Source organism: Nycticebus coucang, chromosome 6 (assembly GCF_027406575.1).
Source record: "Nycticebus coucang isolate mNycCou1 chromosome 6, mNycCou1.pri, whole genome shotgun sequence".
Classification (NCBI taxonomy): Eukaryota; Metazoa; Chordata; class Mammalia; order Primates; family Lorisidae; genus Nycticebus; species Nycticebus coucang.
In genome coordinates, this window is record NC_069785.1 from 41,545,367 (window position 1) to 41,571,332 (window position 25,966).

At 38.3% G+C, this 25,966-nt stretch overlaps 1 protein-coding gene and 1 pseudogene across 1 annotated transcript in view; both read right to left on the reverse strand.

Moving 5' to 3' along the window:
* Nucleotides 1-25,966, reverse strand: part of FSIP1 (fibrous sheath interacting protein 1) — a 200,919-nt gene that overhangs the window by 71,958 nt on the left and 102,995 nt on the right. The window lies entirely within an intron of this gene.
* LOC128587343 (60S ribosomal protein L36a-like) lies at nucleotides 21,480-21,860 on the reverse strand (annotated as a pseudogene).

Below are 25,966 nucleotides of genomic sequence, written 5' to 3' on the forward strand. Positions count from 1 at the left end.
GAGGAGCCCTGGCTGCCGTCACAGAGGCTCGCCAGGCCTGCACGGCAGTTCAGCCTCTTCTCCATCCAAACCTCCTTTCTCTTCCTTCCTTTTATAAGTGATCGTTCCTAATAAACATCCTGAACCCCCAACTCCCTCTTGGCACTGCTTCTGGAGAACCCAAACTGTCACGCTCCACTTAACTTACTTCGGAGATACTAACTAGGCAAACATAAAACTTTACTGCATATTTGAAATGCCAAGAACAGGCCTAGTGAGTAACCTGATTTCAAGTTGTTCTATTAATTAACAGAGTATACTTTTATTTCCCATTTAAAGAAAATGAATTCCTGGCTGATACTTTTAAAAAAATTTTTTCAAGTTCATTTAATTATGTGCCAAGTTTGATCTTTCAACTTTTTATCCCAGACAACTTTGGAAGAAAGTTATGAAGCTGAAAATAAAAGGATAAACTAAAGTGGCCTAATACAATGGCAGTGTCACTGCAGTGAGACGGCTACAGCACCGCTATATGGAGAGACCACTGCATTAGAAACAGGCAATACTCCTTCAGTTACCACCAAAGGAAGGACCTTTTCGCCTCTCTGCTCCCCGCATTTCTAATTCAGAGGTCATATATTTAAGGGTTTACAATGAACCTTTCCCTTCATTTCATGTATCCTATCAAAACAAAAGTTCACTTAAAATATCAGTAAAACATGTATCCTCATGATAGCCGATGATTTGGGGTTATCTTTCAAAGAACTTGTCATTGTACTCTTACGGAACACACATTTTTAACTGTATTTTGAAAAAATAAATTCTGAAATATAAAAAGAGAATGAATAACAGTAATAGAATTATTTTTATAAGTACATATGCAATTAAATGATGTAAAAAAAATGAAAACAACACAATCAAGGCATTTAGGCATTTTTCAGCCTAGCTTTTAATGTATTACACAAAGCTGGTTCTGCATCTGCTTGACATTAGTAAATTAACAATCAGCATTCCTGCCAGCAAAGGCAGCAGCATGTATATAAAACCAACAAGGGGTAGCAGGTTCACTCATGAGTTGCCGCCAAAGCTTTATGCAACAAGAGTCACTAAATTAAGTTCTATCAGAGTGGAATCATCCTTATCCTGGGAAACTCTTCACTCTCACTCTCCTAGAAATGAGAAATTAATATACGTCCCTGCTTGTTTTTAGTCAATACCACAAATTTACTTTTATCTAAATCTAGAGGTAATATTTTAAAACTGGAATTTTAAGCTACCTCTGTGAGTACAATTTTTTAAAAATTACATGGATAGGCTCGGCGCCTGTGGCTCAAGCGGCTAAGGCACCAGCCACATACACCTGAGCTGGCGGGTTCGGATCCAGCCCCGGCCTGCCAAACAACAATGACGGCTGCAACCAAAAAATTGCTGGGGCGTTGTGGCGGGTGCCTGTCGTCCTAGGTACTTGGGAGGCAGAGGCAGGAGAATCGCTTGGGCCCAGGAGTTGGAGGTTGCTGTGAGCTGTGCGACAGCTTGAGGCTCTGCCTCAAAAAAAAAAAAAAAAAAAACGAAAAATTACATGGATAGCCAGGATTTGAAGGGAAATGTTCCCTCTAAACCCCTAAATTACATGGCCACTAAATTAGATATGCAGAGAGGCCAAAAAGTCCCTTCATTGAACATTCAGCATTTATTCATTCAAACATTAGTTCCTCGGTACCTACTAAGTGCCAGTGAATGTCTGTGTGAGCAGATCTGTTCTTTTTTTCTTTCTTTCTTTCTTTTTTTTTTTAATCACTCTTTCACCCTGGGGTTGAGTGCCATGGTGTCATAGCTTACAGGAAGCTCAAACCATCCTCATTTCTCAGTCTCCCAAGTAGCTGGGACTACAGGTACCCGCCACTATGTCCACCTAAGTTTTCTATTTTTAGTAGAGATGGGGTCTCGCTCTTGCTCAGGCTGGTTGCAAACTCCTCAGCTTAGTCAATCCACCTGCCTCAGCCTTCCAGAGTGCTAGGATTACAGGCGTGAACCTCTCCACGCCTGGCCTATTCTACTAGTGATTACCTTGCAGAAACAAAGTCAGAATACAAACTCTGACAAAAGATCCCCACACTTAAGAAATGGCAGAAAATGAATTCCCACATACTAAAAGAACCACAGATTAGATGTAAACTAAAGATTCGTGATTATTACTGCCTTCGTGGTGTCCAAAAGAATACTGAAAAAAGTTCACCCTGGAATGTTGAATCCCGCTTCTTTCACAGGCGGAAACAGCTGTCAGCTTTTGGTCAACTGCTACCTTACTAAGATTAGTGCTTAAACAGAAAAAGCCTAATAGGGCTGCCAGGTCACACTGCATATGGTTCAAATGTTACCAATAACTGAAATTCAACATAAATACTTAATGTTTGGGGATGCCACAGAAACTCGGAGGAATCACAAAGTTCTAAATGTGTTGTGAGCACTTCTGCAACATTTTTATAAACAGAATCTGAGAAGTATAGTATTCTTTTTCATTTTAGAATTCAGTGATCTTCCTCCCTGAATTCAAAACCAAACCAAATATACACTGCTCAAGCCAAAGAGAGACTGAAAAAAATAGCACTTGACAAACTGACAAAAAAAGTCACCTCCCGCAGAGAAATAGAGGTGTTGAAACAAATCAGGCTGATTCTTGTTTTTATTAATGTTTAATCATTTACTGAACATACTTCGTTTGCGATGAAAATACTTGCTCATCAAGTTGAAAGATGAATGATAATTGCTTTTTGAGCATTTTATATTAACTGGATGAAGGTAAGGAACTGGCAAAAGGGCAAAAACCAAAATTTAACACAATTCTTCCTAAAACTTCTGTCTCTCTTTGGGTCTGCTACAAATGGAAAGGATTTTAAGCAGAAAATTTTATTCTTTTATCCTTCAGTGAATTATGATAAATTAAATACTTGGGAAAAACAGAAAAGTAGAATATAAGTTGGATTTCTTTTTCAAAAAGCCATCTGTCTGTGTGAGATGAGAGAATCAGGGATTCATTCTATAAAGACCATGTTAATGTTTAATTTGGTTGTGTTTAAAGGAAACTGAAGGGTTCTGCAGACTGTTTGCATTCTATGCTACTAACCTACTGCTGGGCACAACCACCAAATTTTAGTGCCACTTCCATAAAAGCCAACGGAGTAAGTTTATTTTTCCCAAGATTCAACAGAGATCTCTTGTGCTTAGTATGAGGGCAGTGGATTCCTGCATTAATGCATATTTTTATTAAGTTCTCACTTTATTTCAGCATGCTACAGATATTTTCCAAAGGTTTTTATAAACCTTCTAGTTTTCTGACTTAAAAATTCAAGATATAGTCATACACTCCACATATTTAAATATTCCTGCTCCAGAGGGAATAATGTAAAAATCTCTTAAACCTACCATTGTTAGCATTAAATCATTTTAGACTTAATTTTCACAGGAAAATGACCAAAGGGCCCCCAAAGCTTCCAAAGCCTCTCTTGCTTAAGCGGGGAGTTAGCTCTCCCAAATAGCACTGAAAATTCAACTAGTCACCAGGTATAGGTTCCATGTATTTTCTCAAGTCCAGAAACAGGAGGAGATAAAGAGGCCAGGGAGTCGCATCTGCTTAGGCAGTGGTTATGAATGTGGGTTTTGAAATCAAGGAGACCAAATGGCCCCTGGATTTGCCAATAAGAGACCCAGTGCCCCTGGTTTTGCCAATTACTAACTGTATGACATTGGACTAGTTTTTGAACTTCTCCAACTTCTCTCACCATCCCTGTTTCAAGATATCAGTGTCAAGATGAAGATCTGCTTTAAGGAATTCAGCAAAAAAATCTAGGAAGATGGTGAGGGCAAGGCGTTCAGCGTGGTGGCTGCCCTCGAGGTGCTCTCTGCAGAGGCAACTGCCCTGATCATTACTGTGTTCTTGAAGCTCTGATCAGTCCAAACACCCCCATCTGTCAGCAATGCTTAGAAAGGGCTTGGCTGTCAGCCACATGATTGCCTGTGACTCCCTTCTCCCCAGAAATAGTACAGACAGAACAGAAAAGTCACTGGCTGAGAACTAAGAGATAAGACTATTTAGCACTGTGGTTCATTTTATTACTTAAATAAAACAATCACAGCCTCAAGGGCAAACCCAGACCAGTGGCTTGAAACTGCATCCAGTATACTTGGAAATGTAAACATTCTTTATACAGGATGGTGATATGATAAGAAGAATAGTAAAAATAGAGAAAATTTGACACTCATAACAACAACCTCAGAGAAAATTTCATAAAAGTTTTCAGATAAGTGACACTCACAGTTGTTATTCAAATTTCTAAAGACCCTAGAAAAGATGGAAATACAAGTTTGTTCTATTCCAAATGTTCATTACAGCCAGGCCCGGTGGCTCACACCTGTAGTCCTAGCACTCTGGGAGGCCGAGGCAGGTGAATTGCCTGAGCTCAGAAGTATGAGACCGGTCTGAGCAAGAGCCAGACCCTGCCGCCACTAAAAATAGAAAAACTAGCTGGGCATGTGGCAGCAGGCTGAAGTCCCAGATACTCGGGAGACTAAGGCAAGAGGCTCACTGAAACCCAAGAGTTTGAGGTTGCTGTGTGCTGTGATGATGCCACAACACTCTACCCAGGGCAACAGAATGAAACTCTATCTCAAAAAAAGAAACAAATGTTCAGAACCACTGCGTTCTCCTCACGAGGTAAAAACCACACACAACACAGCACTACATGAGAAGGGGATGTACAGGACGGGGGAGGGTGGGCATTCATGGCACGTGCAGGACAGAACCATGTGGTTTTATGTAAACGAAAGGTCAGGCCCTCTATGCACTTCAGAACATTCTGCACAATGTCAACCTAAAAGGAGAGCCATTAGTCATCTGGGAATTTTAGGACTAAACAACTGAGAGGACAAGGTAACCATGGAACTTTTCACTCCCGTGGATGTGCAGACCCTAATGTCACGGCATCGAGTCCCACGAGCAAAAACTACCCAAATGTCTCTAAGAACAGGAACTTAATGACAACGAAGAAAAAATGTGGGCTTTTTTTTTTTTTTTTTTGTAGAGACAAGAGTCTCACTTTACCGCCTTCAGTAGAGTGCCATGACGTCACAACTCACAGCAACCTCCAGCTCGTGGGCTTCCGTGATTCTCCTGCCTCAGCCTCCCAGTACCTGGGACTACAGGTGCCCGCCACAATGCCCGGCTATTTTTTTGTTGCAGTTCGGCCAGGGCTGGGTTTGAACCCGCCACCCTCGGTATATGGGGCCGGTGCCCTACTCACTGAGCCACAGGCACCACCCAAATGTGGGCATTTTTAAAGAGCCTTTTGACTATCCCAGGAATAAATGCAACACAGTCTCATAATGGAAAAAAATCAAATTTCTTCTTTTAAACTACGAAATTCAATTAATCTTCATTATGACTTCATAATACATAATCTCTCCTTAATGGTCCATGCATGAACCACTTTTGTATTTAATTGTGTGTTTTTATGCATATAATTGTCTACTTTAGAGACTACAATACACCCTCCTGAACCCACCACCTGACACAAGAACCAGAATATTAACAAATGATTTACATCTACCAAGTGTTTCTCTCTAACCCATCTTCATTAACTGTTATCCTGAATCATGTATTTATCATTTTCTTGATTTTTAAGGTATACATTTATCGTATATATTTGTATCTTAAAAGCACATTGTTTAGTTTTATTTATTTTTATCACATTACAATTTTAAAGGATGTCACATCAATAGATTTGAGAAAGCATTGGATAAAATTTTAAGTGAACTCTTGATATAAACTCTTAATAAATTAGGAATAGAGAAAGGAGCATCTTTAACTTTGTTTAATTTGAAGAAAATATAACAAACATCACACTTAGTGGGGAAACATGAAACACATAGGCTTTAAAATCAAAAGCAAGAAAAGAATGCCCATTACCATTACTTCTCAGCATTATCCTGGAATTCCTACACAGTACAAAAAAAGAAGTAAAGGAAGGAATAGAAAAGGAAAATGTCAACTATGACTGAATACACAGAAAGGCCAAAAGAATCTACTCATAAATTATTTTTTTTATTAAATCATAGCTGTGTACAATAATGCAATCATGAGGTACAATGTGCTGGTTCCATATACAGTATGAAATATTTTCACCGTACTGGTTAATATAGCCTTCATGGCATTTTCTTAATTATTGTGTTCAAACCCTTATACTGAGTGAAGAGCATAAATTATTATTTTAAAAACAAGAGACTTGGCAAGATGGCTAGACACAAGATCAATACACAAAAAATAATCGTGTATCTGCACACTAGCAGATAGATCAAGGCCTTAAAATATTAGAAGCAAATCTTCAAATTTTTTAGTGGAAAATACATTTTAAAAACTTTTTTCTGTGATAGAGAAGTCTTTTTTAAAAAGATATAAACAGTGCCCATTACAAAATACAAGGCAGTATTAACAAATTGCACTCTGTAAAACGGAAGGACGTGTAACCATCACAAGTTACCTTGGAATGAGGTGAAGGCTATGTTAACCAGTTTGGTGAAAATATTTCAAATGGGATATAAAACCAGCACATTGTACCACATGATTGCATTAATGTACACAGCTATGATTTAATTTAAAAAATAATAATAATGACATTTCCATTTCCAACAGCAAAAAAAAAGTCATCTCGAAGACAGTGAAATGACAGTTATAAACTGGAAGAAGGTAACTCCCATTCATATAAACATCAAAGGATTAGAATCAAGAATATATAAAGAATTTATATAACAATAAGAAAAGTTCAGTCATTTAAAAAACTAGGCAAAAGACATGAACGGGAATTTTTTTTAAAAGGAGACTACATTTGGCAACAACTATTTGAATAAATAGTAAACCTCATTAGTGATCAGGGAAATGAAGGCCATTTCAAATCTACATAATTGGCGAAAAATTAAAAGTCTAACAGTACCAAGTGTTTCAAGAGGCTATGGAAGGACAAGATGCGTTAAGTGTTGCTGGTAGGGCTATAAACTGGTACCAACTACTTTGGAAGGCAACAATGCATTATTTTGTGACATTCTGACACTGTCACCCAGCAATTCCAACCCTGGTTAAAAACTAGACCAACTCTTGTACATGTATAGTGGATAACATGTACAAGGATGTTCATAACAATAGCATCCATGATAACAAAAATCTGGAAATAACCCAAATGTCTACTTGGGCAAATGTGGAAATAAACGTAGGTATATTCCCACTATGTAATGTTATATAGCCCCCACCAAAATGTGCAGCACTGCTGTATACAAAACTATAGCTAGATCTTGGCAACATAAAACAGTCTGAAAAATTAAGTCCCAAATGCTTATCAATACCAAGATACGCTTTTATCAAATATAAATTCAAATATAAAATGTAAGAAGATATTTAACCAATAGTCAAAATAGCAATTAAACTAAAACTCTTAACTCACTAAAAATTCATTCTAAAAGTAAAAACTCCAGAATTTTCAAAAAAAATTATGCTATATATATTACATATTTTATTAAGTAAAATTATGTATTTCATCAAGATCAAAAGAAATCCAGGCTTGGTGCCCGTAGCACAGTGGTTACAGCACCAGCCTGTAACACACACCGAGGCTAGCAGTTTGAGCCTGGCACAGGCCAGCTAAACAATAATGACAAGTGCAACAAAAAACTAGCCGGGCATTGTGGCGGGTGCCTATGGTCCCAGCTACTTGGGAGGCTGAGGCTTAAGAGAATCACTTAAGCCCAAGACTTTGAGGTTGCTGTGAGCTGTGACACCACAGCACTCTACCAAGGGTGACATAGTGAGACTCTGTCTCAAAAAAAAAGAAATACAAATGGATAAAACTACAAGTGTACAGTGGTAGATGTTATTGCCATCACTCGTTATTTATTAGGAATAGTTTGCTTGTTCATTTAAGGATGAATATCATATACTCAGTCATAAAGGCAGTCTTGAGAAACTCTAGTGGACCAGAAAAATATTAGGTATATTATCCTGAAAAAGCACACTCTGGAAAACAGCTCAGTCACATAATTTATCTTGCCACATTCAGTACAATGTCTATCTGTGGCCATTTTTGAGTGAATGGTGAAGGTCATACATTTGCTCAAAGATCATTTTCTGAGCCCAGTAAGGAAATCTCTTTAGCTCCTAAATTAGAAGCCAGAGGAGCCTGGCAGCCTTCACATGTGGGAAACCTATTGAGCAGTGAATAGAATAATTATTCCCGAAGACTGCGTGTTCTGGACGTGGGAATGCAGCTCAGTGCTTCCACGAAAGCCACATTTGCCCTCCCAACTCTCACACACCACTAAAAATATGGGGATTTTCCCTCCTGCATGTCATTAGTGTACTCTGATGACAATTATTTTTGATTACCAAGTATTTAACATGCTAGTTATACAGATGCAGCGAATCAGCCTACTGTCCTGAAAACTAGAAAATCGGTTCTTTCTGTCCTGAATATTAGGACAGTGCACACTCAGTACTAGAGAACCTGTAAGTTAAATATAATAGCATTACCATGAGTTTCCACTCCTGCTGGTATTTAGGTTCTACTCTTTTATAACTTATCCACATTTACAAAGAATACACATAAAATAAGAGTCTTTCTGCCTTTCAAAAAGAGAACAAAATACTAGTAAGATATTTTTAAACAATGTAAGTTCAATGTTCTTTATTTATTAACTGTTCCAAGTGTCGGAGTCAATGCTCAATTCGTCAATGGCAGAAAGCATAAAGACATTAGGAGGACATGGTAAGAAGCCCTTCCATGAAACTATGGAAATGAGAACACAGTGTACTTGGAGACAGATGCCTTCTCACAGGAATTAGGATATTGAAATGAATTAATTAGGTTTTCTAGATCAATGGTGTCAAAAATCATTAGTGATGGGAATCATGAAATGTAAAAACCAAAATAAAAAAATTTTTTTTAAATTTCCTGATGCCCTAATTTCAAAAAAACACACATATTCATTCCCAAACTACTTGCATACATGGGCAGTGATAGTGACGTGTAAATTAATACAACCTTCCCTGAGAGAACAGGCCTGTGCTTCATCCCAAACGGGAGTGAGCTGAGAACAGAGACTGCGACTTACTTACTGTTATTCCAAGGATGTGATACAACACGGGTGTTCAGGAAATATTTTTTAAGTGAATTTGGCATTAGACACTGAACTTTTAACATTTTTTCATACCCCTTTAAACCAGTAATTCTACTGTAGGAATTTATCCTAAGGAAATATTCAGAGACACAAAGATAAATACGCAAGACATCTGTTGTCACATTATCTCCAATTAGCACAAAATCTGTATGTTCAACCACAGTGAAATGGTAAAAAGTCATAAATTATACAATTTAATGTAGTCCTACATAGTTACTAAAAAGCGTATTTTCATGTGTAGTTATTTATGAGGGAAATTTTCATAATATACAATGATATATCCTATATATAACACATACATAATACATCTATTATAGGTATAAATGAATATATTTGTATCCATAGAAAAAGAAATTGTAAAAAGAAAATACATCAACAATGTTCAAAATAATTACCGTATTTTACTAATAAGTAGAACTTAGCAATCTATATATTTATAAACCTAGAAAAATAACTAAAATTATACTTGATAAATGAAATTCAAATAGGTTTAGTTAATAATTATACTCTATTTTTTGTGTTCTATCTATAAACTACCCAATAACCACAAAAAAGTATTTGATATTTAGTCTTTTCAGACAGAAACAAGACATTCACTAGGAAAATATGCAAATATGGTTTAAACACCACAAGAGCAACTCCACCAAAATGAGCACATGTTTTAAAAATAGTCATGTAAGTAAAACATCTCATTGGAAAGGTAAATATTAGTGAATATTTTGTGTGAAATATGAAAGCATAATTATAGCAATATAATGGCAAAACACACTTAACAAAACTACTCTAAAATATTTTAAAATAATAAATGCCAGAAAATAAATACAGCTATTTCCAAATTTTAATTTCTAAAAATAAAACTCTGCTACTAATTCTTATCAAGGGCGTGGGGTTTTCCTTTTTAAGTGCTATTTTATGTTATCACTGCCTAAGTTAATAATTGTGTCTGAATTCTGGGCTCATCCGATGAAAACATCCCATCCCTATAGGAAAACAATGTGAAACCACATCGCCCAGTCTGCTTCCTGTCTAATCTGTCCACAGCAAGCCACAAAAGTGCTACAATTTAATTTAGTGGAGATCCGATCCACTGATAGGCGATCGAAAGGTTTTTAGTTCTTTTAATTCTTTGGGTATTGCTTTATTGTTATCTTTTTTTCGAATTTAATCTAGGAGAAGTCCCCACTATAAAGCAGAATGCAAAGCAAGGATGGATCTTGTCTGGGTGTTCAGCTGCCCATACAGTAGGTTCATTCTTAAGCAGTTTGCTATGCTGCTTAGTGTCTTTGAATGAGATCTTTGCTTTATTAATTAAAACAAGCTAAATTGCTTTTTGTGAAATTTTAAGAAGTTTTGTGCTCAGGCACAAAACTACATTAAAGTTTTGAGAGAGATGAAGTTGGGAGTTCAGAATAGTTATTACAGTACCAAGGAGCGCAAAAAGGCTAACAGTTAAGCAACCAGAATAGCTTAAAATCCAGCTTTAGAAACCAAACAGATCAAAACAAATTCTGCAAGGCCTTATAAGTTTGTCTGACTTGTTGCCCTGGCAAACTGACCTGGGGAAAAGAATGTCTGCCCGATTAACACCCAAATTCTGGTCATAGGCTCGGCTACTATTCAGCTGAGACAACCATGGAACCTAATTTAAAAATAAGATTTCTGCGAGTTCTGAGATTGCACAGAACTCTATACAAAGCTACTCTGATCAAACAGGACACTTTACCACCATAGGCAAGAATAGTGCAGTTACTGACAGGAATATTTACACCAAAGCATTTGAATGATTAGTCAACGCCAACAAATATTAATCTGTTAAAGGGGAAACAAAACAATGTCATCACAAGCAAGATTATCACTGGTGTTTTCCCAGCATGGGTGTCCATAAAGTTCACATGTGCTTACAAAGTTACAACTATTTTAAATTGCATACGAACTTTATGGACACCCCCTTTATAATTTTCCTTTGGCCACAGATGCAAATTTTAATATTAATATTTGAAATAGTTACAAGATACCAAAACTCTGTTTTGTAAGATTATAAACCTTTACGATTTCAGGTATGAATTTTTTAGCGTTTAGAGTCATGTCACTGACATCTACACAACCTGAATCTGAAGTAGTGAAACTCTTGAGCAAGCTTCCATGGTGCTGGACACATTTCAATGAATAAAGCGTACCTCTTAAAACATGCAACAATAGAACTGGCAAATGAAGAACAGACCCAGAATTTTAGACGCTGGAGAGGTCTTGAAGCAAGAAAGAAAAATAATTTTAGAGTAAAAGGAAATTGTTCTTTCTCTAGAAGTTAATAAGCATATGGCAATCACTCTCCCCAAAGAACTAGTAAAAGATGAAAATATAAACAAGTTTGCCAAGGTGTCTGATAAATGCGTAGATAATAGAGCAGAACCCAGTTTTTAAGGAGAACACAGCTTGACCTCAGGCAAAGCTATAACTGATATGACAGGAACTGTGAACTGCCTCCCAAGGTCTGCTCTCCAGTGACATGGTATCAGAATTTTTAGTTGGCCATATGGCCACTTGGATAAGGACTCACTTCCCAGCCTCCTTTGCTGCTGGATATGGCCATATGACAAGATTTGGCCAATGAGACGTGATTATACACATCATATGCAACGTCTCAGTGATGATCTTCCCCCAGGTTGGAATGTGATTGAAGTGGTGAGAGCTACAGCAGCCATCTCAGACATGAGATGCTAGATGAATGAGAAGCAAGGTATGAGGAAGCTGTGGCACAGGCCTCTATCTAACCATGGATACTGTATAGCAGAGAAACAAACTTCTACCTTGTTTTCACCATGATTATTTTGTTTTTCTCTACAAATAACAATCATTAGTCAAAATAATACAACAGCTATCCTTTATTTAGCATTACATACTAGACATTGTGATAAATGTTTTACATACAATCTCTCATTTTTCATTCACAATAACACTTTTAAGCAATATTACCCTCTCCAGAAAATCAGGCCTGTGCAGACGAGGTAACTAGCCCAGAGTCACTTAGTTACCAGGGCTTGACACTAATGCCATGGCCAGACTGTGAGCCATGATCCTTTATGTACAGAGAGCAACCCTGGGCCCCAACTACAGAGTATTCCAAGAACACTGAGTTGTATGTCTCTCAGATTTGACTGGCATATCTTCAGGACCATGAAGAAGAAGAATTAAAAATACTACATCCCATCCTAGAAATGAGAAAAAGTTACATAGCCAAGACTCACGAGGAAAAAGAAGTCATTCCCTCTGCTACTCCAATATAATGCAACTTAAAGTCATGCCATAAAGCTATACAGCAAATAATTTATAGTTTGGGGGATTTGGGTTTTGGGGTTTTTTCCTTGGAAGAAAAAGATTATGGATGACCTTTATATTCTATATTATCTACAGTCGAAACTCTGTAAGTTGACCACCCCAGGGGGTGTAGCAAACTGTTAACATATAAAGGTGGTCAAGAGAAGGAACTAGGAACATTGTACTGTTACATACTTGTGGTGCATGTCTGGGCTATGAAAATTAGGTCAACTTAAGGAGGTGAGCATTGTAGGGAGGTGGTCAGCTATGGCGGTGTCTACTATACTTGTATTTATATAATGTTTGAAATTTTTATAATCATCCAGTATTACTTTTATCATCTGAAAAAATGTAAGAATGTCTTAAAACATATCATAATGGGTATAAGCAATTTTCCTGCTTGGAATTTTATCATTTAAGAGGATACAATTGCAAGTTACAAAGAAAAAATGCCAAAGTGCTAGAGAAATGTAATTATGTAGGTAAAACAATAAAAGAAAAAGAAAGTAATTTTTTTAAATCTCTAACTATATTATTGCTGTCTGTATTTAAAACAGCTTATAACAATAATTACACAGTAACATGAGAGGAGAATTAAGTGAAAAGAATTGAGGCAAAAGGAAAAGTAAAGGTGAAAGAAATAAGATAAAAATGATTCCAGAGGTCCAGTCAGTGTGCAAAACATATGGAGTAAGGTCCAATAGCCTTGTTAGAGAAGGGCTAGAGTTTTTTTCTTTTCTTTTCTTTTTTTGTTTTTCTTTTTTTTTTTTTTTTTTTTTTGAGCTTCCTAGCAGACAGGGCAAAAAGGGGTTTGGAATGCCAATGAGAGACTAGGAGATGAGCAGTTTGGTAGGAGGCACGACTAATTTGGGCACCAAGACCATCTGAGATGATTGCTCTGGAGAGTCCACAGAAGGAAAGCACTTTCCACATCATGAATTACGTCTCCAAACAAAGACAGGATTTTTGAAACTCTGGGGCCCAGTTTCCAGTATATAAGCTAAATAATTTTAGTCAAATTTTGAATAACTGAAAGCTAAAGGACATGCATATTATATAGAAGCTCAAATAAAATGGTCTCAACATGGTTGCTGGACTAGTCTCCAACTACCTTCTTTATATAAATGATATGTTGTCATTTACTTTCCATAATTTACTTTCTCTGCAGATACTAATATCTAAAATATTAGTGACTATTTTAAAATATGTAGCACTAAAATCATTATGGTCTGACATTTTTATATGCTTATAAAACACACTTTATTCCAACTGTTTTTATTAGAAGAAATGTGGCCTGCTGAAAACCAAAACCTACATATTTTACTTTGAAAAAAAGCGGGGGGAGCTGGAAATATAAAACCCCACACATTTGTTTCTAACACTGCTTGGGAACTAAAACCTATAATGTGCACTTGACATCTATTAATGGTTTTCTCAAAGAAACCCAGACTGTGTTTTAAGAGAGCAGCACTCTGATCTCACACCACAACCCACGGCGCTCTCACTGCTCCCTGGGAAGCGGGTGACTGGTCTGGCCATGCAAGCTGAGGTCCAGGTATGAGGATCCCTTTCACAGGCATCTCTATGCTATTGTGTCTCCAGACTTATAAATACAGAAACAAATTCCTTGGAACTTAGCCCTTGGGGAGGCAAATTATGTTAACCACAAGCAAACATCTCTATTACCCTCCAGTTTGTTTCCCTTACCTCCCCAAATAACTTGCAATTTAAAATCAGATCTTAGAGGACTCCATATGACAAGACTTCCACGTATTTTCTTTTTTTGGCTCAGGAAAGGACAAAAATTACAAATCTTATTCTTTAATATCATTTCAGTTTTAACATTTTAATCACAGATGTTTGCTTGTCTCATTTTGATACCCTCGGTAGAGTGCTATGGCATCCTAGCTCACAGCAACCACAAACTCTTAGGCTCAAGCAATTCTCTTGCCTCAACCTCCCAAATAGCTGGGACTACAGGGGCCTGCTACTATGCCTGGCTACTTTTAGAGATGGGGGTCTCATTTTTGCCTAGGCTAATGAGCTCAACCTGTGAGCTCAGGCAATCCACCTGCCTCAGCCTCATAGAGTGTTGGGATTAGGGGCATGAGGCACGGTGCCTAGCCTTGTTTGTTTCATAAAATATAATTTATCCCCAAACTCTCCTGCTATAATTTAAAACATAAATGGAAGAAGGAGATGCTGGGGCATAGATGGAAGGTCCTGGTCCAGTATAGGCAGGAAGAGAGAATGCAAATAAATATAAGTTGATAGGAGGGGGTGAAGCAAAGGATATTGGAAGTAGAGGCATAGTTGGCCCCAAGAGAAGGTTCTGGAGAAGCTAGTCAGCAGAAGGTAATGGGGTGGTCAACAGCCCAAAGAGTTCATTGATTTCCAAAATGTCAGCACAAATACAATTTATGTATGTTCTTTGCTAGCTGATCCCTTATTAGACATTTCCAGCTGAACTTCAAAACTTGACACAAACCACAGCCAAGTGGGCTTTGTCACGAGAATACAATACTGGCTCAACATTCAAAAACCAACCAATGTAAGTCACCCGGTTAGCAATTTAAGGAAAAAAATTATCATCTGTTGAGGTAGAAAAGCATTTGACAAAATTTAATACCCATTCATGCTTAAAAAACAAAACAAAACTTTCCACAAATTAGGAATAGAAGGAAACTTCTTCAGCCTGATAAAACCTACATCTATCAACATACTTAATGATGAAAGAGTGAATGCTATTCCTCTGAAATCAGAAGCAAGGCAAAAATGCCCACTCTCACCACCCAATTTAATGTTGTACTACAAGTGCAATGCAAAAGAAAACGGCAAACAAATGAATTAAAAGGCATACAGATTTGAAATAAATAAAGTTATTCCTATTCACAAACAACATGATTGTCTATGGAGAAAATCCTAAGGAATTAGGAGGAAAACTACTCTTAAAAATAGTAAGTGATTTTAGCAAGTTCACAGGATAAAAGTCAACCAAAAATTATCATATTTCTATATCTACTAGAAATGTATAATTAGAAACCAAAAAAACCCCACTGACTGGTATTTTTGAAAATAATTCCAAGCAAATAAAATATTTAAGTATGAATCTCAAAAAGCTCATACAGAATCCATATGCTAAAGACAACAAATGGTGCTGAAAGAAATCAAGGATGACTAAGCAGAGAGGCCTACTGTGTTGAGGGATGGGAAGATTCAACATAAAGAAATGTCAGGTTTCGCCAAATTCACCTATAGGTTTTTGCAATCCCAATCAAAATATCAGCATGATTTTCTGTAGAGACAGACAAGCTGATTCCAAAATGTATATAAAAAGATAAAAGAACTAGAATAACTAAAACGATTTTTGATGAAGGCAAAATAAATTTGGAGAAATCACATGACCCAATTTTAAAATTTAATATCAACTATAAGCAAGAAAAGAACAAGTGATCCCATCACAGGCTGGGCAAGGGACTTGAAGAGAAACTTCTCTGAAGAAGACAGGCACATGGCCTACAGACATGAAAAAATGCTCATCATCTTTAATCATCAGAGAAATGCAAATCAAAACTACTTTGAGATATCATCTAACTCCAGTAAGATTAGCCCATATCACAAAATCCCAAGACAAGAGATGTTGGCGTGGATGTGGAGAAAAGGGAACACTACTACACTGCTGGTGGGAATGCAAATTAATACATTCCTTTTGGAAAGATGTTTGGAGAACACTTAGAGATCTAAAAATAGATCTGCCATTCAATCCTATAATTCCTCTACTAGGGTATATAACCAGAAGACCAAAAATCACATTATACCAAAGATATTTGTACCAGAATGTTTATTGCAGCCCAATTCATAATTGCTAAGTCATGGAAAAAGCCTAAGTGCCCATCAATCCACAAATGGATTAATAAATTGTGGTATATGTACACCATGGAATATTATGCAGCCTTAAAGAAAGATGGAGACTTTGCCTCTTTCATGTTTACATGGATGGAGCTGGAACATATTCTTCTTAGTAAAGTATCTCAAGTGGAAGAAAAAGTATCCAATGTACTCAGCCCTACTATGAAACTAACTTAAGGCTTTCACAGGAAACCTATAACTCAGTTACAACCTAAGAATATGGGGAAGGAAGAGAGGAAGGGGAGGGAAGGGGGAGGTGGGCAGAGGGAGGGTGATTGGTGGGATTACACCTGCGGTGTATCTTACAAGGGTACATGTGTAACTTAGTAAATGTGGAATGTAAATGTCTTAGCACAATAACTAAGAAAATGCCAGGAAGGCTATGTTAACCAGTGTGATGAAAATGTGTCAAACGGTCTATAAACCCAGTGTATGGTGCCCCATGATCACATTCATGTACACAGCTATGATTTAATTAAAAAATAAAATAAAAATGAAAAAAAAATTTAATATCAACTTACAGGAATTAAGACAGTGTGGCATTGGCAAAGGGATAGATATGTGTGTGTTTGAAATTTTTCATCTTAAGTATTTTTTTAATAAAACTGAAAAGCCAAACATGAGGAATCGGAAAGGTAACTGAGGCACCCGGCAACGATATTAAAACGTTAAAGCAGTGTCTCCAACCTTTTTGACACTCCCGTTTCATGGAAGGTAAAATTTTCCATGGGGATGAGTGTGGGGGAAATCAGATTCTCATAGAGCGCAACCGAGAGCTCTCACATACACAGTTGACAGTGGGGTTTGTGCTCCTGTGAGAATCTAATGCTGCCACTGATCTGACAGGGGTGGAGCTCAGGCTCTGATGTGAGCAGTGGAGAGCAGCTGGAAATCCAGAGGAGGCTGCCCACCTCCTGCTCTGCAGCCCAGTTCCTAACAGGCCACAAACTAGGCCATGACCCAGGGGTTGGGGACCTCAGAGTTAAAGGACAGAAACTACAACTGTGACTCTTGCCTGCCTTACTCACACAAACACAATGCTTGGCACATGAGACATGGTTCTATGAATAAATTAAAAATGAATAATGCAAAAAGAAAAAACTTATTCTTTGTCTCTAACCCTGTAGCAGGAAATCGCACCGAGAATCATAAAGAGTTAGCCTCCTGAATTGAAAACCAAATAGGGAAAACTGGCTTAAAGTTAAAATTTATTTTGGATTGTTCAAAATCCAGATCTATTCCTCATTCCTTCTTTTCCACAATACCCCAGGCTACATTGGTTTCTCTTTGATAAACTCCTTTAGTAAGCAGTCTTAACAGTTTCTTACCTGATAAAATTCAGTGTTCAACTGTCCTCTGGTGCAGGGTGCCTAAACTTGGGTTTCCTCACCAATGAGGATGGAAAGAGCTGCCATAACTGAGTGCCCACTATATATCCAGGGATTATTCCAGGCACTTTCCATTCAACCCTACAAGGCAAGTTATTATCCCCTCCTCCAGATGAAGAAATTGGGGCATAGAGGAACTTCTCCAAGATCATACTGCTAGCGAAGGGCAGAGCAGGGACTCAAACACAAACTAAGTTGGCTCTGTACTTGTCAGAGTCCTGCCCTGATAAGCACCTTGAGAACCCACACTCCACGACATTCATCTCAGCAACTACCACATGGTAAAGTATTGAGTATACAGCACATACTTTATAGTCTAAATGACCTGTGTGTTATCTGGACTGTCCGCAAATTCATCTCTAGGAAAAGCTTTCAGCCAAAGTCCACATGGTTCTGAAGAGCCCTCCTAAAGTTTCTATAATGTTTTATTTAATTCCATCATGAGGATTTTCATGACAAAAAAGTTATTCATTTATAATAAAAAACAAAATCTTAGTTATTTGTCAAATGTTTAGATTTTTTATGTAAATATTGCCCAAAATAGACACCAAAACAATACTAGTAAAATACAAGTCCTCCTGGGGAAAATAATTTTATATCTCAGGGAACGTTCTTTTCTACAATGCTCCCTACACCCACCCCCAGCTCCAACACACACACACACAGAAAGCCTTTGACAGCAAAGGAAATTTCAAAGATGTCATGTCCCTGATGAGATAAAATACACAATGTCATCCAGGAATTGTGATCATTCTTAAGATCTCTATCACTAATAGTTGGTTTTGGAAAATCTCAATACAGGTATTTGTCACAATTCTGGAATGCATGTGGTTTAAGAGTAGAGAAAAGAAATGATTGCCGAGCATATCTCATCTGAAAATATATATTTTTTACAAGAGAAGAGTTTTTCCCACTGATCTTTTTATTCAACAAAAGTCTAATAAAGAAAGATTAATCCTAAAAGAACAAGAAAGGCTTTGAATGACATCTCCCTACAGCTGGCTATCATCCAGGCTTTGGCGAGGTCCCGCAATATCATTCCAGACACTTCACATGTTCTCTGTATGTTGCGTGTGAAACATTTCAATGAAATGATAAAATAAGACTAAACTATGATTTTTTTCGTTTAACCCAAATTTTTGCTGACATGATTATCTTAAAGTATTAGCAAAAAAGGATAACAGAAGCTCTCCAGTTAATAAAACTAATTTAAAATAATGATTGTGAAGGAGGAAAACATTAGTGACCATAAAGATAAAAATTTTATCCTATTAAGGACAACAATATTTGAATCAAATTCAGCACCTCCTTTTTTTTTTTTTTTTTTGTAGAGACAGAGTCTCACTGTACCACCCTTGGGTAGGGTGCCGTTCCGTCACAGCCTCCCGAGCAGCTAGGACTACAGGCGCCCGCCACAACGCCCGGCTATTTTTTTGTTGCAGTTTGGCCGGGGCTGGGTTTGAACCCGCCACCCTCGGCATATGGGGCTGGCGCCCTACTCACTGAGCCACAGGCGCCGCCCCAACCACTGACATCTTAAAGATGTTTTCCAGGAAACCTACTGTACCAATGGCAGCACTTTCCTCTGGCAAGAAAAAGAATAAAGCTGGAATGATGTGACCACTAGGTGGCGCCTCCACACTGTTTCATCTCAAAACCGTATTTCCTGCTTTACTCTGGCTTTCCCAAAGAATTAGCGCAAAATTTAAAATAGGTGCCTCGTTTTACCAAGAAAACAAATAAAAACAAATTTATAAAACATATTTATAATAAAAAAACTTCCTGTAACTTCTACACGCAATGCTTTGGTATATAGTCAGAGGAAAATATCTCATCAAACTGTCATTATAAATTGGTATTTTAACTCCCTCCCTCTTTGGCAATGTATCATGCCAGTGTTAAGATATAAAATTGAGACAAATTTATTTTCATTATTTTTGATCATAAATATCTTCCAAATGTACATAATAGGAATCCTTTCTGCACCTTCCCATATAAGGTGGTTTGAGAATGAAATCTTTTCATAGAGAGTGAACCAAACTAAACATCTTTACTTTGTAAATATGCACTAAAGGACTCTGGAACATCACTCTGGAGACTGTACATTTCATGGAATTTGGTCTGATACAGTAGTTTTGACTGTGTGTGTCATTGAATTAAATAATTTCAAAAACTCCATGAGCAAAGGTTGTGTCTAACTGGAAAAAAAGAAAAAATGGTGGCCTTCATGAGGTTCAGTCCATGATGGTTGACGTCAAGTAACCCTGCAGATTGGGTGGAATGGACATCATTTATTCAAGCATGTTAAAAAAAAAACAGTGTAAAAGGTTGAAAAAGGTTTTTTAAAGCAGGTGTAAACTATGACCTTGTGGCACCTACAAATAACCAGCAAATTTCCAAAGACTTGGGTGATCTTATTAGATGTAAAGGGAAACTCTAGTAAGGGACATTTTGTTATTTGTTTTGTATTTTGCTGGTGGGGGCGGGAGGCAGGCAGTTCTGCCTATTTCTGTTTATTTGCAAAATAGCAACTAAGTTTCAGGTAGCTCCAAATATAAGTAAAATTTTAAATGTATGCAGTTGTTCCTTGGCAATCTCAATCTCTCCTTTACTTCCCCAACCTGTGTCCTTCCCTGCTTTGCAGCCTCTTGTTCAATAACACCTGCTTCTGATATTCAATGGCCTTTCCCCTCTCTACACTGACCACAGCCAGGGCCTAGAATCAGACATTGCTCTTCTAAGGTAAGTATGTGCCTGTCACTTGCACATTGGTTCCTGCATCCCACGTGGTCTCCTGGTATGTTTTAATCTACCACTATTTTAGTTTAGATATTTTTAATGTCTTACATTGTAACTATTTGCATAGCATCTCCTCCACCAGGCTAAAAGTTTGTCAAGCAAGAACACCAGGACTTAATATTCATATTTAACAGCTCTAATTGTGGAAAGAAAAGCTTTACCTCCATTTAGTGCAGGAGTTCTTCATTTTAGAGCTCAAGAAGGTTTTTATGTACATGTATATGAGCATTTTTCTAGTAAAAAGGTTCATAGATTTCATCGTTTTTTGTTTTTTTGCAGTTTTTGGCCGGGGCTGGGTTTGAACCCGCCACCTCCAGTATATGGGGCTGGCGCCCTACCCCTTTGAGCCACAGGCACTGCCCTTCATTGTATTCTTAAAGAGAATTGTAACCCTAGAAATTTGGAACCAAACCATGCTAAAGAACTTGGGGTACTAGGAATCAGAAGAAAGATATATTACTGGTTAAAGGGGCCTTTGAGGCATCCACAGAACCATTTTGGTAAGCAGCTACCTATTCTGCTTATAAGTAATGCCTCTGCATACACCCAAAATAAACATACCAGCCCCTACTAAGAAAAACAGACCAGTTGATGCAACTCTATATATTCATAAAATAAGCATTTTAAAGAAACCACAACTACAGATAGAAGATACAGCTGTTCCTCAACATACAGTAAGCTTATGTTCTGATAAACTCATTATAAATTGAAATATTAAGTTGAACATGCATTTAATACACATAACCTACTGACCACCATAGCTTAGCCTAGTCTACCTTAAATGTGCTCAGAACACTTAAATTAGATCACGATGGGGTAAACTCATCTAACACAAAGCCTATTTCTTTTTAATATCATTGTATTTATTTCCCTACAGGTAATTTTTGTATAGCTTCAACATTTTCTCCTCAAAAAGACAAAAAGTCTCAAAGTTTAGAACTGGATCACTTGGCCCTTTCTTTCCTTATCTCCTCCCAGTTCAAAATGCTTGCATCTCCTAATGGCCAGCATCCTCTCAGATCTACATTTAGGCTCAATACATTCCAGCCTTAGCACAATCTTCTTTGTGGTTTTAGCCTCCTTCCAGAAAATTGGCTTTGTCTGCCCACCATAGCCACCCTGCTTTCGATCACAGCGCCTCTTTCCTTGGGCATACAAGGAATCCTTGCCCTTCTTATACTGGGTCACTTTGTGAGGCTGATGCTTGCCACACTCCTTACAGAAAGTTCTTCAGGTTTTAGGTACATTGACCATCTCTACTGTAGAACTGTCTCTACAATGAAATCACAAAACTCAGCGTCCACAGCCCTCACCTCCTGCTGCTGGTGCTCCACAAAGCCTATTTTTAAATAAAGTGTTGAACAGCCCATATAATTTATTGAATACTGTACCAAAAGTGACAAACATAATGGTTATATGAGTGCTCAAAGTAAAACTTCTGCTGCCTTTGCACTATCATAAATAAGTCGAACCATCTTAAGTCAGGAACCATTTGTATTGTGATTTCTGGAAAGTCACAAGCTATTAAAACTAGGTACAAAAGATATGAGACTGTATAGAAAGTATCTGTTTCTAGCTCAGATTCCCAGTTCTGTGCTGAAGCGTAGTTAATTGCCACACTGTGTGTGCAAATACCGGCCTATTCCTCTAACACCCTGCTTCATGTAACTCTGATCCAGCAATCAGCCTCTTTATTAACCACCTGTGGGTGAGGTGGCATCCCTCTCAGCTTTGTGCCTGCTAAGTAGGACCCACCACTGGGAAGATTTTCATGGGCTCACTTACAGTAAATTACAAAGAGCAATTTAAAAATGGGACAGTGTGTTTTCTCTAAGAAGGATTTTTGGTGAGATTTAAATAATTTGGATAAGTTATTTGACAAATGAAGATGTTAGTGCAACACAGCCCAGGCCTGTCATACTTCTGACCATTTGTCTATAAATCAAGAATTCCCATGAGCTACTCTTCAGGCTCAACAATTTGCCAGAAGAGTTCACAGGACTCAGGAAAATAGGTTACTGACTATTACTGATTTGTTATAAAGGATACCACTGAGCAACAGGCAAACAAAGAGATGTGTAGGGAAGGTTTGTGAGGAAGGGTACAAAACTTCACTGTTTCCTCTACCCACACCACCATCCAGCACCTCCATATGTTCGCCAACCCAGCAGCTCTCCAAACCCCATCGCTGAGGGGTTTTTATGAAGGTTTCATTATGTAGACATAATTGATGATATTGATGGCCATTTGGTAATTAACTCTATCTCCAGCCTCTCTCCGCTCTCTAGAGATCCAGGCAAGGAATAAAAGTTCCAACTTTCTAATCATGCTCAGTCTTTCTAGTGACCAGCCTTCATTGTGAAACTATCTAGGAGCCCTGAGGCACCAGTCATCTCATTAGCATACAAAGATACTCTTATCACTCCAGAGACTCCAAGTGCCTTTGATGCTCTCAGGTCATGAACTTGGACCTAAGACCAAATATTATTAATAGAACTTGCTCTGTCATCTCCTTCACTCAAGATACTACAAGTGACTTAAGAGCTCTGTGCCAGGAAGTTGGAATGAAGACTAAATATATCTTTCTATTATATCACAATATCACACATACTTAATCAGATGATTACATGTGTAATAATAAGAGTAGTTATCAAAATGCCACACGAATGACATAAATCACTGAAATCTTCAAAGAGAAAATGTTAGAAGTAAATAGAGAAATCGGGGACAAAAGAAAACAAAGGATCATCTGGGTACTATATATTGTTTCTCCTTTTCTTCTTCCATACATTTTCTGTTTCTCATGGTGAAAATATACTTCCACTCTCCCTTTGTCTAACCAGAGCTTCTCAAACTACGGTCCATGGGCCACATGAAACGGTGTGATTTTATTTGTTCCCTTTTTTTTTTTTTAACCTCAAAATAAGATATGTGCAGTGTGCATAGGAATTTGTTCATAGTTTTTTTTTTTAACTATAGTCCGGCCCTCCAACGGTCTGAGGGACAGACTGAACTGGCCCCCTGTTTAAAACGTTTGAGGACCCCTGAACCAGCCTGTTAGGTAGGAGGCCGGCACCTGTGTATCAGGCTTTCCAGTTTGGGCTCAGATGGTTTGGAGGGGAGTCTTTCTGGCATAAAAAAGAAGATATTTGAATATACCTTTAAGAACAAGAAAATGAAAAGCAAGGGAAACAATAATACATGCAAAGACTCAGTGGCACGAAGATTTGTGTGTGAGGGAACAGTAGTTCACAGTGGCAGGTGCACTGGGCAGACTGGGAGCTGCTGCAAGTGATGAGGCTGAAGGCCAAGGCTACGACTAGCATGTGCAGGCCCACACATATCGGCCAAGGAGGCTGCATTTTATCTTAAAGGCTACAGAGCCATTGTTAGATGTTAAGAAGGGGCGTGAGATATCAAATTTGCATTCTAGAAAGGTCATTTTTACAGCAGTGTGGAGTGGACTGGAGAGACTGGGTGCAGGAGGAGCACCTGATGTGTGAGGTAGAGATAAAGGATCTGAAAGACCCTGAGGAAGAATAGACTGATGTGACTCCCTTCATAACCACAGGGTAAAAATACACTCCCATCTCTTATTTTCCCAACTCATTGTTTTTAAGACCCATAAGCCTATTCCAGTATCTCCCTCGAGAAGTTGCTCCTCATTCCTAACCCCCAATTGTTCAAAAATGTCCTGGTCTGCCCTGCTTCTAAACACCAGGCTGACACAAAATGGAAACTCTGGTCATTATTGAAGATGAATTCATATTTCTAGTTGATGTGATTCCAGCAAAGCCAAAGAGTTGCCAACTTTATCCACTGCTGCCATGAACCGTGGTGTTCCAGAACTCCACAGAGACTACAGTGGTGTCTCACACCTGGGACTCAAGGAACTGCTGATTGGCCTTAACTCAGTACGCTATCTAAGAACCAGTGTTGACCAGGGCCCCATGCTCAGCCACATGCCCTCCCTCATGAGCCTAGAAAGGCTGTCCTATTAAGCCTGGGTCACCAGTTTAACCTCCTCTTTCCTCTGTGATGAGTTTCCCTTTAGGCCCCTCAAAATCCTTTCCTTCCAAGAGACCTCCACTGGGGCAATATCCATCAGAGAGGGTCTAGCAAAATTAAACCAAAAAGGAGAATGGTGTTAAGAGTTGGTTCCCTTTCCTCCCAAGAAACTTCTGCCCCCTCCCCACTACAACCACACACACACACACACAATCAGCAGTGCATACTAAAAGATAGTAGGAGTAGTGACTTTTTCTGGCCACCAATTTCTTGTCTGTTTTCTCCCAGGATAATAGTTATTTATTCTTCTTACATTTGCTTAATTAATAGGGTCCAGTGAAGTGTTTAAGGAAGGGTGAATTTCCATGTCTACCTAAAGAGCAAGGTACCTGGACATTCCCCTCGATTTAGAAAAGAAACGCCAGGTACCTGTAGTCTCAGCTACTCAGGAGGCTGAGGCAGGAAGATCACCGGAGCCTAGAAGTTTGAGAAAAGCCTAAGCAACATAGTGAGACCCTATCTCAAAGAAAAAAAAAAATAAGAAAAAAATGTGAGGTATCTAGCCTTGGTGACTAAGTAGACGGTGCTGCAACTGTTCCTGCTCTGAGGGCCATCAACAGGCAGTGCCCACGTAAAGGAAGCCTTTGGACAAATGGAAAAGGTGCCTCCCAGATGGAAGCAATCCCAGGGAAGGACTTGGCCAATGACTAGCACCCGTGGTGTAATAAGAAGTATTACCAGAGAGCAAGACTCACTCTCTAGAACACAGGGGATTTCTGGCCCTGCTTGCCCTTAGCCAGTCACCTCTGGGAAGTGCACAGTGACCCAATAGCCCTGCCTCAGACTGGTAAGGCTGACTGCGCTTCTCCAAGAAAAGTTTGGGGAGGAATCTTTGACCGTGGCCAACAAATGAAGTTCCTTACCACAGAGTCTCATCTATTAAAGAAGAGAGATCCTGATGAGATAAGATAAAGAAAGCAGAGGGATTGAATGGGTTCACGCTATTTTCATGGGCGTGGAGGAAGCACTGGCCTGGAAATTAGGATGTCTCTCAACCAATTTGATTCCTTCCTCGCTCTACTCTGCAAAGAGAACCTGTCTGTGTGACTCTCTCCTCCACTCTGAATAGCCCAGCTCAAGTTCTCAGGAGTCTTGACAGTCATCGGCCTATCTCCTTCACAATTCTTTCAAGAAGGTTAAACCTCTGTGAGATGCTAGATGATAGATAGATAGATAGATTTTTAATAATCTGGAATAGCAATCACTTGCCAAAGAGAGAAAAAAAAATTCTGTTTTACGTCAATAGAATGTAAAATTTTGTAGAATGCCTACAAGTGATTCTCTTTAAATGC